General features: G+C 34.2%; 1 long non-coding RNA gene across 1 annotated transcript; it reads right to left on the reverse strand.

Annotated features, from left to right (window-relative positions):
• On the reverse strand, nt 2,851-15,908 carry LOC110267178. The gene is made up of 3 exons (XR_002354533.1): nt 15,898-15,908; nt 11,158-11,161; nt 2,851-2,961 (listed from the first exon to the last, which is right to left on the reverse strand). It is a non-coding gene; the product is annotated as an uncharacterized LOC110267178 (long non-coding RNA).

The following is a 16,252-nucleotide window of genomic DNA, read 5'->3' on the forward strand; positions in this document are numbered from 1 at the left end:
TAAAGAGGAATCTCTGCTATTTAATAAAAGACAGAGAAGACCACAAGTGCCAGCTATGTGCCTCAGAGATATCTGAAGAAAGCAATAATGAAACGGAATCAACCCACATGATGAAGGAAAAAGACAATGCATCTGACGGTCACATGATAAAAGAAGAGGACAGCACATCTAAAGCATCTCTCAACATTATTGCATAGTGACGTAAGCACTTAGGTCATAGAGCACCCACAATGTAGCTGGTGAAAGAGAACAAACAATGACGTAAGCAATTACGTCATAAGAAGGGTAAGGATGGGAATTGTTCATCAAACCCAACTATTATAAATAGGTTGCTTAGGCAATTGTAAAGGCATCAGACAATAGGAAGCAGGAGGCTAAGAGTACTCATATGATAGGAGAGCAAGGAGGAAGCTGCCGAGGCGATTCTATAGTCTAAGGAAGAATTCCCTTAGGAAAAAATAGTTCTAAACTCCCCTCTGGAGTTAGTATCTACAATCTCCCCTCTGGAGATAAAAATCCCTTATGTAAAATATACTAAATAAAGGAAGTTTTTCTCCAGAAAGGTACATCTTCATTCTAGTCTTTCAATTATGAATTATTTAGAAAGTTTAGAATTAACAAGAAAATTGGTTTCATCAAATTTTCAAATAAGAGAATCTAAAATTAATAGCCCTTTAAGTTTATCTAAGTTAAAGATTTAAGAAGAAAATTCTGAAATAAAAGAATTAACAAAAAAGGTCGAAAAATTAAATGAAACCCTAAATACTAAATTATGATAATAAATAAAGAAGAAATATATGTAACTTATCAAGATAAGAAACAAGAGCTCTTTGAAAGAGAAAATCATTTGAATTATTTGCAGTTTTCTGAAATAAATCAAAGAGCATTGGAAGCTCTAAAAATAATCAATGACAAGTTAAAAAGAGAAGTTGAAGAGCTAGAAAAATTAATAGAATCTCAAGAAAATAGTGATGAAGCGATGATAGAATTTGCAGAAATTCTAAAATAAATAATGAAGCATACAAAGATTGAAAAACCAGAAAATAAAATAAAAAGAAAAAGAGCGAAAAAATTAAAAAATAAGATAAAAGAGTATAAAAGGAAATTAAATAATCTTCAGATCGAAATTGATGACCTTATAATAAAAAGGATAGAAATAAGAATAGATATAAACAAGTTGGAGTTAAACTTAAAAAATTTATAAATGCTTGGAAAACCATATTATGACTTAAAAAAAAAAATTAAAGCTGTTGAAAGGAAAAATGGAGAATGAGGTTGAAAAATTAAAAAGATATTTAGAAACAACAGAAAGTCTAGAAATAAAAGAAGTTTTTGAAGATTTGAGAAATTATATTAAAGAAAAAGACAAACAAATGAAAGATTTTATATACAATAATCCATGCAAAAAAGAATATTATAAACTAAAACAAGATTAAAAAAACTATAAAAATGAAATCAGAATTATAAATACTAGTAGAAATGGTCAACATTTTTTATGAATTTGCAAATTATTTCGAATCTATACAAATTATAAACTTAATTCGAAGTAAAATATGAAGAGTTATTAGAAATTTCGAAAAAGAAAAAAAAGTCGACTTTAAAAAATTGGTATCAGAGCCAAGTTAATGATTAAGGGTAACATTTTCTCTTTAACCAATACTTTTAGTGATACGCTTTTAAATCAATAAACAACCAAATAAAAATAAAAATCTGTAAATCTATACCAAAATACATCTGTACACTAAATGGACCATCAAAAGAACGTCAACAAAGTTGATTCTGTAATGTTAATAACTCAATAATGGCATGTCAGGAACATGTTCTCTCGTTAGCAAATCAATGAATTTAGAACTTTCACTTTTTTAAATTAATACCAATAACCTAAGATGAAATGAAACACATTCAACAATAATATGCTTAATGTCTGCGTCGGCAAGAAATTAATTAGCCCACTACCCCCTCTATACTCTACATACCCTATAACCTGCTAGCTAGCTAGTGCCTAAGCTACATGAATGCTGCTTAAAATATGGTTGAAATTAAGTATCAAATCCAAAAGAAGTATGGTTGGAATTAAAGTCTATAATGAATGATATTTAAACGAAATATTATTCTATATTGTCTTTACTTTAAAATAAACGTATCTTTTATTTTTTAAGTAAAAATTAATATATNAATGTATATAAAAGTTCACTATAAAGTATATAAGAATATTTTATTTTCTGCTTTTTAGAGGTTAGATAATCTTATTATTTTTCTATCCCATATTAACAGATTCTGCTTAAATATAAATGCTATAATGTTTGTTTATTTAAATAAATGTTATTACACAATATTATTGTCATAAAAATAGTTTATGTTATAATCATACAAACAACAATTACCAATTAAGTGACATTTAGTTATATCATTAAATTCCTAGTATATGATCTGCATTGGACGCGAATCTTGAACTCAATCTACTTTATTGTATTTATGTATAGTTTGTTAACAAAAATATTAATATATATTTATTAAAAGACTTAACTTGCTTAGACTTAGTTTGGTAAAATTTTTACTTTTTAAAAGTAGCTTATAAAAGCTAATTTTTAAAAGATGACATTTTAAAAGTTGTAGCATTTATGTTTGGTAAATCAAATTAAAAATAGCTTTTAATAAACACAAGCAACAACAATTGCATTTAGTAAAATAACTTTAAAATTTAAAAGTACTATAATAGACATAAATATGAGCATTAAATTTAAAAATTAGTTAACATATGAGGTTATATTAGACTTTTAAATTTTGAAAAGTATAAGCCAACTTTAAAAAACTCTATTTTAGGTGCTTTCAAAAGCACTCCTATCTTTTAAAAACTGTAAGCATAAGCATATATTTTTTTTTATTTATCAAATATAAAATGAGGAACTTGACCTTTTAAAAAGTACAAGCACCTCTTCAAAAAGTTTTACCAAACCAAACCTTAGTATACAAAAAGATTATGTGATTAATCTCTTTTATTATATTGATGTTTAATCTAATTATTACACCCTATTGTATGGCCCATGCTTTGGGCGTGTCACATATTAATTCTGTAATATGTTTAAATGGTGATTTGTTATCCTTTTTAGTTTATACGGGTAGCTTAATTAGCTGAAATATAGTAAGCCTTTTAATCTTTTATTCACTAATTTCAAACATTGAATGACGCATGCAAAATTCTCATTATACATAAATTTATTTATTACCGTTGATTGTACTTTGATTGCAAAAATTTCATTGTTCTTAAAATTCACAATATACTTTTCCTTTTTACACGGACTATTTAATACTTCGAATTTATTATATTATTTCATACACTATTTTTATTATATGCAAATAAATATTGTCGTTTTTTGATATTCTATTTGCATCTCTATAATTTTTTTTTACTGTCTTTCACTTTAATATGGCAGAGTTTAATTACTATCTTGCTTTTGGAGGGTGACTACAAAATGCAAAATGCAAAATATAATTCTATGTATAATTTTTAATCTAAATCGTTTTTATTTTGATTAATGTGCTGCTAATGTTCTTAATTAATTTTTACTTTCCTTGATTCTTTTCTAAGTAGGTGAAATAGAAATTTAAAACAAAGAAATCAATTCCAACTTGATTTGTACTTAAAGTTGAAATAAATAATCTTATTTTCAAAAATAAGATTTCTATCATAAAACCTTTTTTTATAACTTGTATTATTGAAGAAGTTTTTATAAGCTATTTTAAATAAAGAACATATTATTAATGTTTAAATAAAAAAAGAATTTAATAAAACATTTTATAAAGATATGCAACCACAATCATTTTTTTTATGATCATTTACACGATCAATGTAAATGGTAGTTATTATTCTTCATCTTTGCTGCTCGACGGTGATGAGTCCTTGCTGATTGCTTCGCCAGTGATGACCATAAGCCAAGACAGCCATTCTCACTGAGCAATCGAATGGATCGAGGTTCAATTTTTGCGAAAATATGAGAAGTTCCTAACGGCGGTTCCTCTGATTGCATCACGAGCAAAGTTTATGTGTTTATCCGGTGGCAGTGCTGAGCTTGGGTCCCGGTAGGTGGAGAGGAGGATGGAGACTTGGAGAGTGATCTTGTGAGAAGGAATGGGTTTTTGAATTTTAAAATATACTGGTTTATGGAGAAGTTGCACCTAAATGGGTATGGTTTTTGTCATTCTTCTATGCCATGTGTCGTACTGTCGTTTACACAGGCTATACACTTGTCAAGTATATAGTTTATACACTTGTTGTTACTATTACTCTTTTATTATATAGGAAAATTATCCAGTGTTCTGGACAAAAGTATCGGAATACGGTATTCAGGGTACGAAAAGGTAAGCTGCTAAATTTTGTCATGAGTAAAGGATAAAATGGCAAAAATAACCATATATCTCTTAATCAATTGACAAGAATAACCAGCTCTAGGCTGTTGGTGAATTCCTATTTTGTTGAAGTCATTTTTGCAATGAATGATGGAGGGTGTGGGCCTGAGCCATTTAGTTGTGGCCCAGAGTTATTGCTAGAGGTCCAAGGGTTGTATTAGGCAGAAGAGGAGGCTAGGAAACTGTTGTCAGTGGTGTGACAAAGACTCTGAGAAGGACTTGGGGTGGTGGCGTGGGTCGTTGCCTCAACCCAACGGAGGTGTGTGTCGGTCCGGAGTTATTGTTGGAGGTAAAAGGGTTGTAATCGGCAGGGCAGGAGGCAGGAAAAGTGGTGTTAGTGTTGTGAAAAAGCATCTGAGAAAGAGTTGGGGGTGGAGTTGTCGGTTGCTGCAACACGACGGAGGTGTCTATCGTCAGTGGCGAAGGAAGTGGCAGGTGAGTGTCAAAATAAGCCAGCATGTTTTTGTTGCTTCCACAAGAGGTGAGAAAATTTGGTATTGATAATTATCGTTGTTTGTTGTTGGAGTGTGGGTTGTATCCCATGAATTGAAGTGACTTCGACTCCAGAGCCTAGCCTGTAGCAAGCTTGCTGTTGCTACCAATGCCATTTGGATAAATATGTATATGTAATATGTTTATGAGTACTGAGTACTTAGTAGTAAGCATCACAATATAAGTGGTCCAGCATGAATGTCATATTCGGCCCTTCTTTATTATACATTTGCTTGTATAGAGAAGAAAATAAAAAGATTAACATTGTCATACTCAAGTTGTATATGAAGGATACAAACAAATAAAAGAGGGTTGAACACAAGTTGATTATTGTGGAATGCAGTATAGTAACATTCCAATTACAATTCTATATATGCCTTGCTTCCCTTTCTCTCATTTTCTCTATTATTGTCTCTTTGGGAAGTTGTAGCAAATTTGTTTATACTCATGAAAATAAATGTTCCAAAACTTTATATTGCTATTGTTCAATTAAGTGGACAAGTTTGGGTACTTAGATCTTGAGTACTTTAGTTTGAAGCTGTAATGGTTTTTTTTCCTTTATCTTTTTATGGATTTTGTATGAGGAATTAGAAATAGTCATATGTCACTAAAATACAATTGATATATATTTTAGGAATATCATAATCACTCATGTTCAGTTTTGTTTACATGAATTTAGGTAAATTATCTCTCGTAACTATAGTTTAAGACTCTTCTTTGGATATATGACTTAGAATTCTAAAAAATTGGTGATTTTAGTTCGTTAACCAAGTCAATACCAGTTCACAGCTGAATGAAAACTTATATCTTATCCCTCTTGTCTACAACTTTTTACCATATAATATCAGTATTTAAAATAAATTATGAATAACTATGAAACTTCCTATTGCAGGCTAAATTCATATGTACTGTTTGGTGGTGTTTGGTGTGTAAAATAAAAAACTGTTGTAATTTCAAAATTATGAGTTGGAATATATTACAAGAGTGTTAGTTACTTGTGTGATCAACATTGACGATGAAAACAAATTAATGTATAAATGAAATAAATCTGCATTATTCTATGCAAGTGAGTCTCCAAGATATTAGTTAAAAGTGTGAACCCACTTAACTAAAAAAATATTTTCACTCTTTGAATTTAGTAATTTGGACCACAATTTTCTTGTGATTTTCACTCTTTTGGCTTGATTTGTTTAGTATTGTTGAATGCGGTTCTCAGTGAAAGAACTTGGTGGATGGCCGTGAGGTAGTGATGCTCAAAATGGGGTCATGTAGCGGAACAGTGCCGGAATTCGAGACTGGAGGTGTTGAGCCAGTAGGTGGCCTTGGTGGAAGTGGTGAATGGCATTGCAACACATTGGTATGAATAATTTTTTGTGTTAATTTGCATGTACTCATTAGTAGCCAATCTCTGTGTTATAATTGCCTATAACAATGGAACCACCATTTGTGTGTAGAATTTTCTTTTATTACCATTAAAATACAATAGATGAATAGTCATTCGATGAAATTCAAAGAAAGATCATTAAACATAAATATATAATATTGAAAATATTGTATCACATTTTTTTATTAATATATGTAAATGCAATCATTAGGATTTGTAACTAGTAATAAGCTAATAAGGAGTGTGTGGAAAAAAAAAATTTTTTGTGCGACTGGAAATAATCCTTTTCTCTTTATTGTATATGATAGAAATAATCGAATTGGAGTGATAGAATTATTACAAAAAATTTAAATTGGTATTTACTCTAGTTTATTGTGTGGTTGAAATAGAGTAAGGGATTTCATGGTGTGCTTGCATTTTGCAGGAAAGCTCGCTGGATATTGGAATGGAAGCAGAAGAGCAGGAGGGAGAACCGCTGGAGGATCGCGATGAAGAAGTCATAAACCCCTATCTTATGATTCATCTTGTGCTCAATTAAGTATTTTTTATCAATTCTTTACCCACTTATTCATGTAAATTGCATGGTTTTACTATTCCTTCCTTATTTTATGATATATGTGAAAACAGATTTCCTATGCTTTAAAATTATTTACTTTAATTATTCTTTATTACCATTCGATGCCGTGATCTGTGTGTTAAGTAATTTTAGGCTTTATAGGACAGGAATGGCTTAGAGGACAGAAAGGAAACAAACAAAAATGGAAGAAAAGCACAAAATTGGAGTTTTGAAGAAAAGGCAGCGACGCGTACGCGTGGACGACGCGGACGCGTGTCTAGCGCGAAATGACAGTGACGCGTACACGTACGCGTGAACGACGCGGATGCGTGCTTTGAGCAGAACACAAATGACGCAGATGCGTGACTGACGCGCACGTGTGACAAAGAAAAACTCCAAACCACGCGAACGCGTGACCCACGTGCACGCGTGACGGACGCCACGTGCAGTAATTTGCAGAAGTCGCCCCCAGCGATTTCTAAACCCTTTTTCGGCCCAAATCCAAGCCAGAAACACAGAATATAAGCCAGAGAATGGGGGAATCAGTAACACAACATATACAACATTCATATTCATAATTTTAGGTTTAGATGTAGCTTTTAGAGAGAGAGGCTCTCTCCTCTCTCTTAGGTTTTAGGATTAGGATTAGGATTTAGGATTTTTATTATGATTAGGCTACTTCTCTTCAATCACAGGTTCAATGTTCCTTTAATTTATTTTCTACTTTTATTTATTCTATTTCTTTAATTGTTATTTATCTTTTCAATTTGGCTTATGAACTTCATGTTAGAGTTGATTTCTTTATTTAATATAATTTGAGGTATTTCAGATTTAAGATTTCTTTCTTTTATTTATGTTACTACTGCTTCTAATCTGAAGGCATTTTTATTCGAGTAGATTTTCTCCCTTTTTGCTTTGGTTAAGTAATTGCTAACACTTGAGTTATCAGACTCAGCAGTTGATTGAAAATTGGGAATTGTTGATTGATTTGGATCCTTCTAAAGCTAGTCTTTCCATAGGAGTTGACCAGGACTTGAGGAATCAAGTTAATTAGTCCACTTGACTTTTCTTTATTTAGTAAGGGTTAACTAAGTGGGAGCAAAATCCAATTCTCATCACACCTGATAAGGATAACTAGGATAGAATTTCCAGTTCTTATACCTTACCAAGTGTTTTCTTTATTATTATTAATTTATTTTTCTTGCTATTTAAATTACTTGTTCTCTATTTCAAAAACCCAAAAATACACATTTTTTCATAACCAATAGTAAATCATACTTCCCTGCAATTCCTTGAGAAGATGACCCGAAGTTTAAATACTTCGGTTATAAATTTATTAGGTTTTGTTACTTGTGACAACCAAAGTTTTTGTACGAAAGGATTCTCTGTTGGTTTAGAAACTATACTTACAACGCGATTATTTTTATAAAAATTCTTTACCGGTAGAGAATCTAATCGTTCAAAATGGCGCCGTTGCCAGGGAATTGCAAATGTGTGCCTTATTATTGCTTATTGTAAATATTTTCTTTTTCATTTCTTTTTTTTAGTGTTTCTAGTTTTAGGAGTTTATTTTCATTAATTTTTATTAATTTTTTTCTTTAATTGCTACAATGAATTCTCACCCCTCTGGTTTCAAGTTTGGTTCCAATGTTGTTGTAAGGAATGGAAACTATAATGAAAATATGCATCAAGGTTGGAAGAATCAAAGATGGGAGGAGCCACAAGGATTTGATCAACCCTCTTGGCAACACCCCCCTCCAATGCGCTATAACCAACAACCATTCTGTGATGCATACCAAAACAATAGTTATGGTGGACCCTTTCGTGACAAACCACCTCCACCAAATTACTATGGTCAAGAGCCATTCCAGGGAGCGTACCAAGATGATGAATATGGTGGACCCCCTTGTGGTTACCAACAAGCCCCATTATACGCCTATAACCCACCTCCTCAACATAGCTATGAACCACCACACTTACAAGCCACCTACCAACACTCACCTCCATATGACCCTAACCCTTACCCACCCCAATTCCAATCCAGTTACTCCCAAGAATCACCACTTCCATATGCACCATGTCCATATCCATCAACTCGAGAATCACAGGAACGTCTCAAGGAAACAGTGGATAAATTTCATGCAACCCTTCACCAATTGGATCAAGCGATAAATCGATTAGCTTCTCGACGTTCGGACACTCAAAGAACCCCCATGGCTTCATGTGGGAAATCTAATGAAGAACGTAGCATGAAGAAAATGCTAGAAACTCCAGTGGACAGTATGGTGCATGACTTTATACTAGAACAAGTAGAGGATCCGTAATTGTCGAAGAAGAAGAATTGGTTGAAGATTTAGGAGACGCTGAACCTCCATGGGAACTAATAATTGTGAAAAATTCCGCCAAGCAGTTTGCAATCGATGCTAAGGAGGATAGTCCACAACCCCCGAAGCATGTATCTTATGAAGAACTGAACGGAACAGATCAAGAAGCAAGTTTCCTTGGTACTGATAACTATGAATCAAGTTCTCCTAGTAATGAACTTGCATCCGCAAGTGAATTCTCTGAGATTGAAGAATCTTCCCCAAGTGAATATGAAGATGATGCGGAGGTAGACTTTTCTCAACCTCCAAATTATGACTTGAGTGATGAGGAAGAAACCGAAGACTTTGACCAAGACGTGCTTGCAGTTGAAGAAGTTTGCAGAGAAGTGGATGAATTCACAGAATAATACAAGGGAGTAGAGCTTGCAAAACCACTGGAAACACCTATCCCAAGGCAATTAACACCCAATACAAACTTCAAGTGGGTAAATTCCTTAGCCTTTATCTTTACTTTTCCACTTGAATATAGTTTGCTTGAAATAGATGGCCAGCTTAGAGCTCATTGCGGCTTTAAGAGTAAGAGGGAAATGGCTCGCACTCCAAGCTGGTGTGTGATAAACCACTATTTCATGGTTTATCTTGTGCTCAATTAAGTGGTTTTATCAACTCTTTACACACTTATTCATACAATTCGCATGTTTTACGTTTTTCTTCCTGATTTTGTGCTATGATTGAAAACATGCTTCCTGGGCCTTTAAATTACCAAATATTAATTCTCCCTTTATACCATTCAGTGATTTGATATGTGTGTTAAGTGATTTCAGGATTTATAAGGCCTGAATGGCTTAGAGGATGGAAAGGAAGCATGCAAAAGTGGAAGGAATCCAAGGAACTGAAGGAACTGCTAAAGCTATCCAGCCTGACCTCCTGGTACTAAATCAACCATAACTTGAGCTACAGAGGTCCAAATGATGCAGTTCCAGTTGCATTCGAAAGCTAACGTCCGGGGCTTCGAAATGATATATAATTTACTATATTGGCCATACAGAAAGACGACACGAACGCGTGCTCCACGCGGACACATCGCAGTGACAAAAATCAGCGTGTTTGAATTCGCAACCAGCGAATTTTGGGCTGTTTCTGGCCCAGTTCTCGACCCAGAAAACACAGATTAGAGGCTATAAAGTGTAAGAATGCATTCATTCATCATGGAACAACTGATACAACAATATACAACATTCATTCATAAATTTTAGGTTTTAGATGTAGCTTTTAGAGAGAGAGAGGCTCTCTCATCTCTCTTGGATTTAGGATTCCTACTTTTATGCTGTTGAGTTGGATATTACTACCTCCATTAAAGACTTTATTATTCTAGTTTGTTTTTTATTTCCTTACTCCTTTAATTTTCATTTATCTTATTTTAGTTTTTATCCCATTTCCTTACTCTTTTATATCTTTAATCCTTATTCAGAGTTACAATTGGAAAGCTTTTATGACATTATTAATGCAGAGAGTATTTTTCTATTTACCTCATTATTTGTTTGATTATCTTCAAGTATTTATTTAGTCATTTATTATGTGAAATTGGCATCCATGTCAATGGAGTAGGTTCCCAACTTGATTTTGGAGTTGATTAATATTTGGAGACCCTTGAGTTGGAAGACTCAAGAGTTAATTGTGATTGGCTCTCTGGCCACTAACGCTAATCCAAACACAAGGGTGAGGATTAGGACTTGTGAATAGAAGTTGGCTCCCAACTTTATTTTCCTTTATTTAGTAAAGGATAACTAAGTAGAACAACAACCAATTACCATTACACTTGGAAAATCCAACAAGGATAGAACTTTCAATTAATCTTCTCCGGATCAAGGCTTTTTAATTTAATTTAATTACATAAAACCTCTTTGTTAATTTTCCCTGCCTTAATTTATAATTATTTATTTTTCTATTACCCAACTCTAAAAATTCTCGGAAAACCCATAACCAATAATAACACACCTCCCTGCAATTCCTTGAGAGACGACCCGAGGTTTAAATACTTCGGTTATTAATTTTATTGGGTTTGCTTTAGTGACAAACAAAACTTTTGTACGAAAGGATTCTTGTTAGTTTAGAAACTATACTTACAACGTGATTATAATTGTGAATTTCTTTACTAGCAGAAATCCGTTCGTGAAGAAATGGCGCCGTTGCCGGGGAATTGCAAACGTGTGCCTTATTATTGGTTATTGTAAATATTTGCTTTTTGCCTGTTTATTTGTTTTTATTTTTGTTTTTATTTTTGCTTTTTCATAAATTAAGAGGTTATTGGTTTTTTTAGTTATTAAAATTTTCGAAAATAATGATCCTTGTTCTTTCTTGATTTTCAAGTTGTTCTTCGTGTTCATCTTGACCTTCAAGTTGTTCTTGGTTGTTTTCTTCGTTTTGACCTAAAAATTTTAAGTTTGGTGTCATTTTATTGTTTTTCTCTTTCCTCATTAAATTCAAAAATATCTTTTCTCTTTATTTTAATTGATTTTTTTTTGAAAATTAAAAAAATTCAGATTTTTATTTTAAAATTTTTATCTTATCTTATCTTAGTTTTAAATTTCAAAATTCAAATCTTTTTCAAAAACCATATCTTTTTCAAAATCTTATCTTATCTTATTTCAAAAATCAAATTTCAAAATTTAAAAAAAAAAATTTTAAATCAAACCTTTTCAAAATTTAAACATTTTTCAAATCTTTATCTTATATTGTTGTCAGTGTTTCTAGTTTTAGGAGTTTATTTTCATTAATTTTTTTATTAGTTTTTATTTTTATTTTCTTTAGCTACTATGAATTCTCACCCCTCTGGTTTCAATTTTGGTTCCAATGTTGTTGTAAGGAATGGAAACTATAATGAAAATAGGCATCAAGGTTGGAAGAATCAAAGATGGGAGGAACCACAAGGATTTGATCAACCCTCTTGGCAACAACCCCCTCCAATGCGCTATAACCAACAACCATTCTGTGATGCATACCAAGACAATAGTTATGGTGGACCCCTTCGTGACAACCAACCTCCACCAACTTACTATGGTCAAGAGCCATTCCAGGGAGCGTACCGAGATAAAGACTATGGTGGACTCCCTTGTCGTTACCAACAAGCCCCACCATATGCTTATGAACCACCTCCTCAACACAACTCTGGACCACCATACTCACAAGCCACCTACAACCATTCACCTCCATATGACCCTAATCCTTATCCACCACCCCAATCTCCATTGGATAACAATACACTCATCTCTAACATCATTGGTCTCACCTCTACACTCCAAAATCTTATATCCCGCATGAACCAACCCTCTACCTCCAATATTCAACCCTCAAGCTCTAATGCACTTCCTTTTTCAACCACATAATGAACTTCCCATTCCATCATCACCCTCCATGGAAGAGTACCCACATCCATCAATCCAAGAGCAAGATGATCCCATCTATGCTATTGACAAGGAACAAGAGAAAAGGGATCGTCTTCACGAATTCATGCTTCATAAGAAGCTAGAGGATGCCCTAAAGGTGAAGGTAGTAGAGACCCTTGAAGTCGAAGGAGTGGTTGAAGAATTAGTGAAGGAAGACATCAAGGGAGAGTCTGATTTTGTCTTAGAGCAAGAGGAGGCCCAAAGTGTGGAGATAGGAGAGACCCTTGAAGATGAAAGAATAGTTGAAAAGAGTTGTCATGGAAGAGAAATCATCAAGGATGAGTACGATTTTATACTAAAATAAATGGACAAAGCAGAAATTATTGAAGAGAAAGAAGTGGTTGAAGATTTAGGAGATGCGGAACCTCCATGGGAACCTCAAGTTATAGAACCTCCCTTCAAGGAGCTTGAAATTATTGTTGAAGAGGGCGTACAACCTCCAAGGCAGATCATGGTTGAAGACTTTGCAGAGGTTGATCAGGAGATGGAGATTAAAGAAGAAGAAGCACAGCCTCCCATGCTCTTGGTAGGCAATGCAGAAGAGATTAAATTGAAAGAAAGCTACCAAGAGGAAGCGGTTGAAGTTGAGGAGGCTTGCAAAGAGGTGCAAATTGTCGAAGGAGAGCTCAAGGGAATGGAGCTGGAAATCACCCCGCCAAACTTGTTAGAGACCTCTCCCCCAAAGCCGTTACAATCTAATAAAACATTCAAGTGGGTAAAATTCTTATCCTTGACCTTTACTTTCCCACTTGAATATGGTTTACCTGAGACAGATGGTCAACTTAGAGCTCTTTGTGGCATTAAGAGTAAAAGGGAGATGCGTAGTGGTTGGCAACACCATCCTAGGTTCGTTATGGTTGGAAGCTCAAAGTCTAAATGCAAGGGTTAGTGTAAAGCACAACTGAATGGGTCTAGGAAGTTGCTTGGCCGCTTTAGTGAGAATTTAGATTGCTTGCCACTCGGATGGAATCATGATGATCAACAAGAAGACGGGCGCAAAAGCAAGGTTTGGGACCCCGGAATTCATTCCAACAATCAACACTCTTGGGGGCCTGTCACTTGCTTTAACTTTCTTGAAGGCTCTTTACGCCTAGTTTGGGATCCCGGAGGTCACTCGAAGTACAAACATTGGTGGGGATTCCTGGATGAGTTCAAGCACAAGCCACCATAACAAGGGACTCATCAAATGTCCAACTTAAGGACTTTAACTAAAAGTGCTAGGTGGGAGACAACCAACCATGGTATGATCATTCTGTTTCAGTCTTAGTTTTATTTTACTTTATTCTATTTTTATGGCGTTAATGACTCTTCTTACAATTTCTACATATAGTCTGCATTCAGCATTGCATTTTTCATCCTGCATATAAAAAAAAAAATACGCACGCGACGCGTAAGCGTCGCTGACGCGACCGCGTCATAGGTGCATTAAGAAGAAAAGAGAATTGAACAGAGAGTCACGCGAAAGTGTGGCTGGAGGCGTGCCTTAGGCACAACCATGCCCCCGCGACCGCGTCGATGACGCGGCCGCATCATTTTGGAAAATAGCCTCCCCACGCGTCCGCGTCAACCACGTGACTGCGTGCCCCTAAAAATCGACGTAAAAGTGGTGTATGGCAGCAAGTTGCGATGGAGCTGGGCTGTAATGATGCTGGAAGCACCAGCCACACCACGCGACCGCGTCCACCATGCGGCCGCGTCGTCCTCAAAACCTGGCCATTCACGCGATCGCGTCACCCTTAAATTTGGCAAAATGGGTTTTAAACAGAGAGTCGCGCGAATGCATGGCTGCCCTCGAGCCTTTCGCATAAATAAAGTCACGCGACCGCGTGACCCACGCGTCCGCGTCACTTGACAACAATCACATAGCACGCGACCGCGTGACCCACGCGTCTGCGTCATATGCGGTGCACAGTTTTTCTAGATCAGCCAAATATCATATCTTTTCTTCCCCAAACCCTATTTTTTTCTTTTTCCCTCCTTCTTTCTTTCTTCTCCCTTCTTCCCTCTTTATTCCCTCTCAATTTTTTTACTTTATCCTCTCTTATTTTTTTCACATCCATTATCAAGGTTCTTTTTTTTCTTTCTTTACTTTTTACTTTTCCTTTATTACTTTTATTTATGTTTATGTTTTCTTCTTTCTTTTTCTTTTTACTTTCATTATCTATATTTTCTTTTTCTTTCTTTTTCTTTTTATTCCTTTAATTGGTGTTAGAAATTTAATTGGGTGATTATTATCTTCTATATATTGCTTGTGGATTATTAAGGAATTGTTTGACAATTAATATTACTTCTTAAGGGTTGCTTGCATGTTCAAGTTTAATACTTTCACTAACTTCTTTACTATGCATGCTATGTGTTTGTGAAAAAGCCCGTATGGCATTCCACATTATTTTTAATTATTCTACTCTACTACTCTAATGCCTGTTTTTCAAAAAACCCCTTTTATATTTTATTGATTAAAATATAATTGTCAATATAAACAGATTGTTAGTTTAAGAGACTTGATAATCAAATTGGGCATTTAATGCTTGAGCTATGCTACTCATGCCTTTGCCAGCGTGCCAATAAACATCTTGCATTTACTTGCCATCACATGCACTAGCTATATTTCCATTGATGAACTTTTCACATGTAGTCATGACCATGTGTTAACGACATCCCTCTTTACGGTGCATTGATTATCACCTATACCATCCTCTTCCTTGCTCGAACCCTTACCTTTCCATGTACTTACTTTTTCCCTTTTCAGGATGGCCACCAAGATGGGTAAAGAGAAAGCTACTTCTAAACAACCGACAAGGAAATAAACAAAAAGAGCACTAGCTGCGGAGCCACCCGTCCACTTGTACATCTCTGCATGCACCGAGGACGGTGCAATCTTTAAGTGTGGGGAGGTCGATATCGATCTCCATGGGTTAGCTATTTTCTTCTCAACACTAATGTCTTATTTTCTTTATTAGTTCATTGTTGCATCTGCATATTTGATTGCATGTTTTCTTGATTTTGTGCATATATTTACCACTTCTTGGTTAAAGTAATGAGTTTCTTTTCAAGACATTATTTTATATAATTTTACTAATTTAAATCAAAACTTTTCTGTTAAAACTTGTTTGAAGTTATATTTGGAACATAGTTTAAAAAGCTAAGAACACACAACCTGTGAGATTTTGAGCTTATTTACATGGTTACATTATTTAACCATAAATTTTTACTCTTGTGTGTTTTCTTCCCTATGATTGCAATCTTTGCTTTGTTCCATTCTATATGTCCATTATTTAGTGTATTTACATGCTTGCATATGATTGAGGCCATTATTTATTTTTGCTCACTTATTCCAAATAAGCCTACCCTTTCAATTCCCTTTGTTAGCCACTTTGAGCCTTTTAATCCCCATTTGTTCTATATTTTACCACATCACTAGCCTTAAGCAAAAAAACAATTAAAAATCCCAATGAATCTTTGGTTAGCTTAAGATAGAAATTGTGTGTTAATTAAGTATGGGAAAATTGTGGGAACATGGGTTAATAAGGGAATGTGTCATGATAAAATAATGGAAATTTGGGTACCTACTCATGTAAAAAACTAGAAAAATTAAAAATTCATGTGCATTGATAAGCTATGTTTATTTTCAAAAAAAAATCCA

This window comes from Arachis ipaensis, chromosome B09 (genome assembly GCF_000816755.2).
Source record: "Arachis ipaensis cultivar K30076 chromosome B09, Araip1.1, whole genome shotgun sequence".
Taxonomy (NCBI): Eukaryota; Viridiplantae; Streptophyta; class Magnoliopsida; order Fabales; family Fabaceae; genus Arachis; species Arachis ipaensis.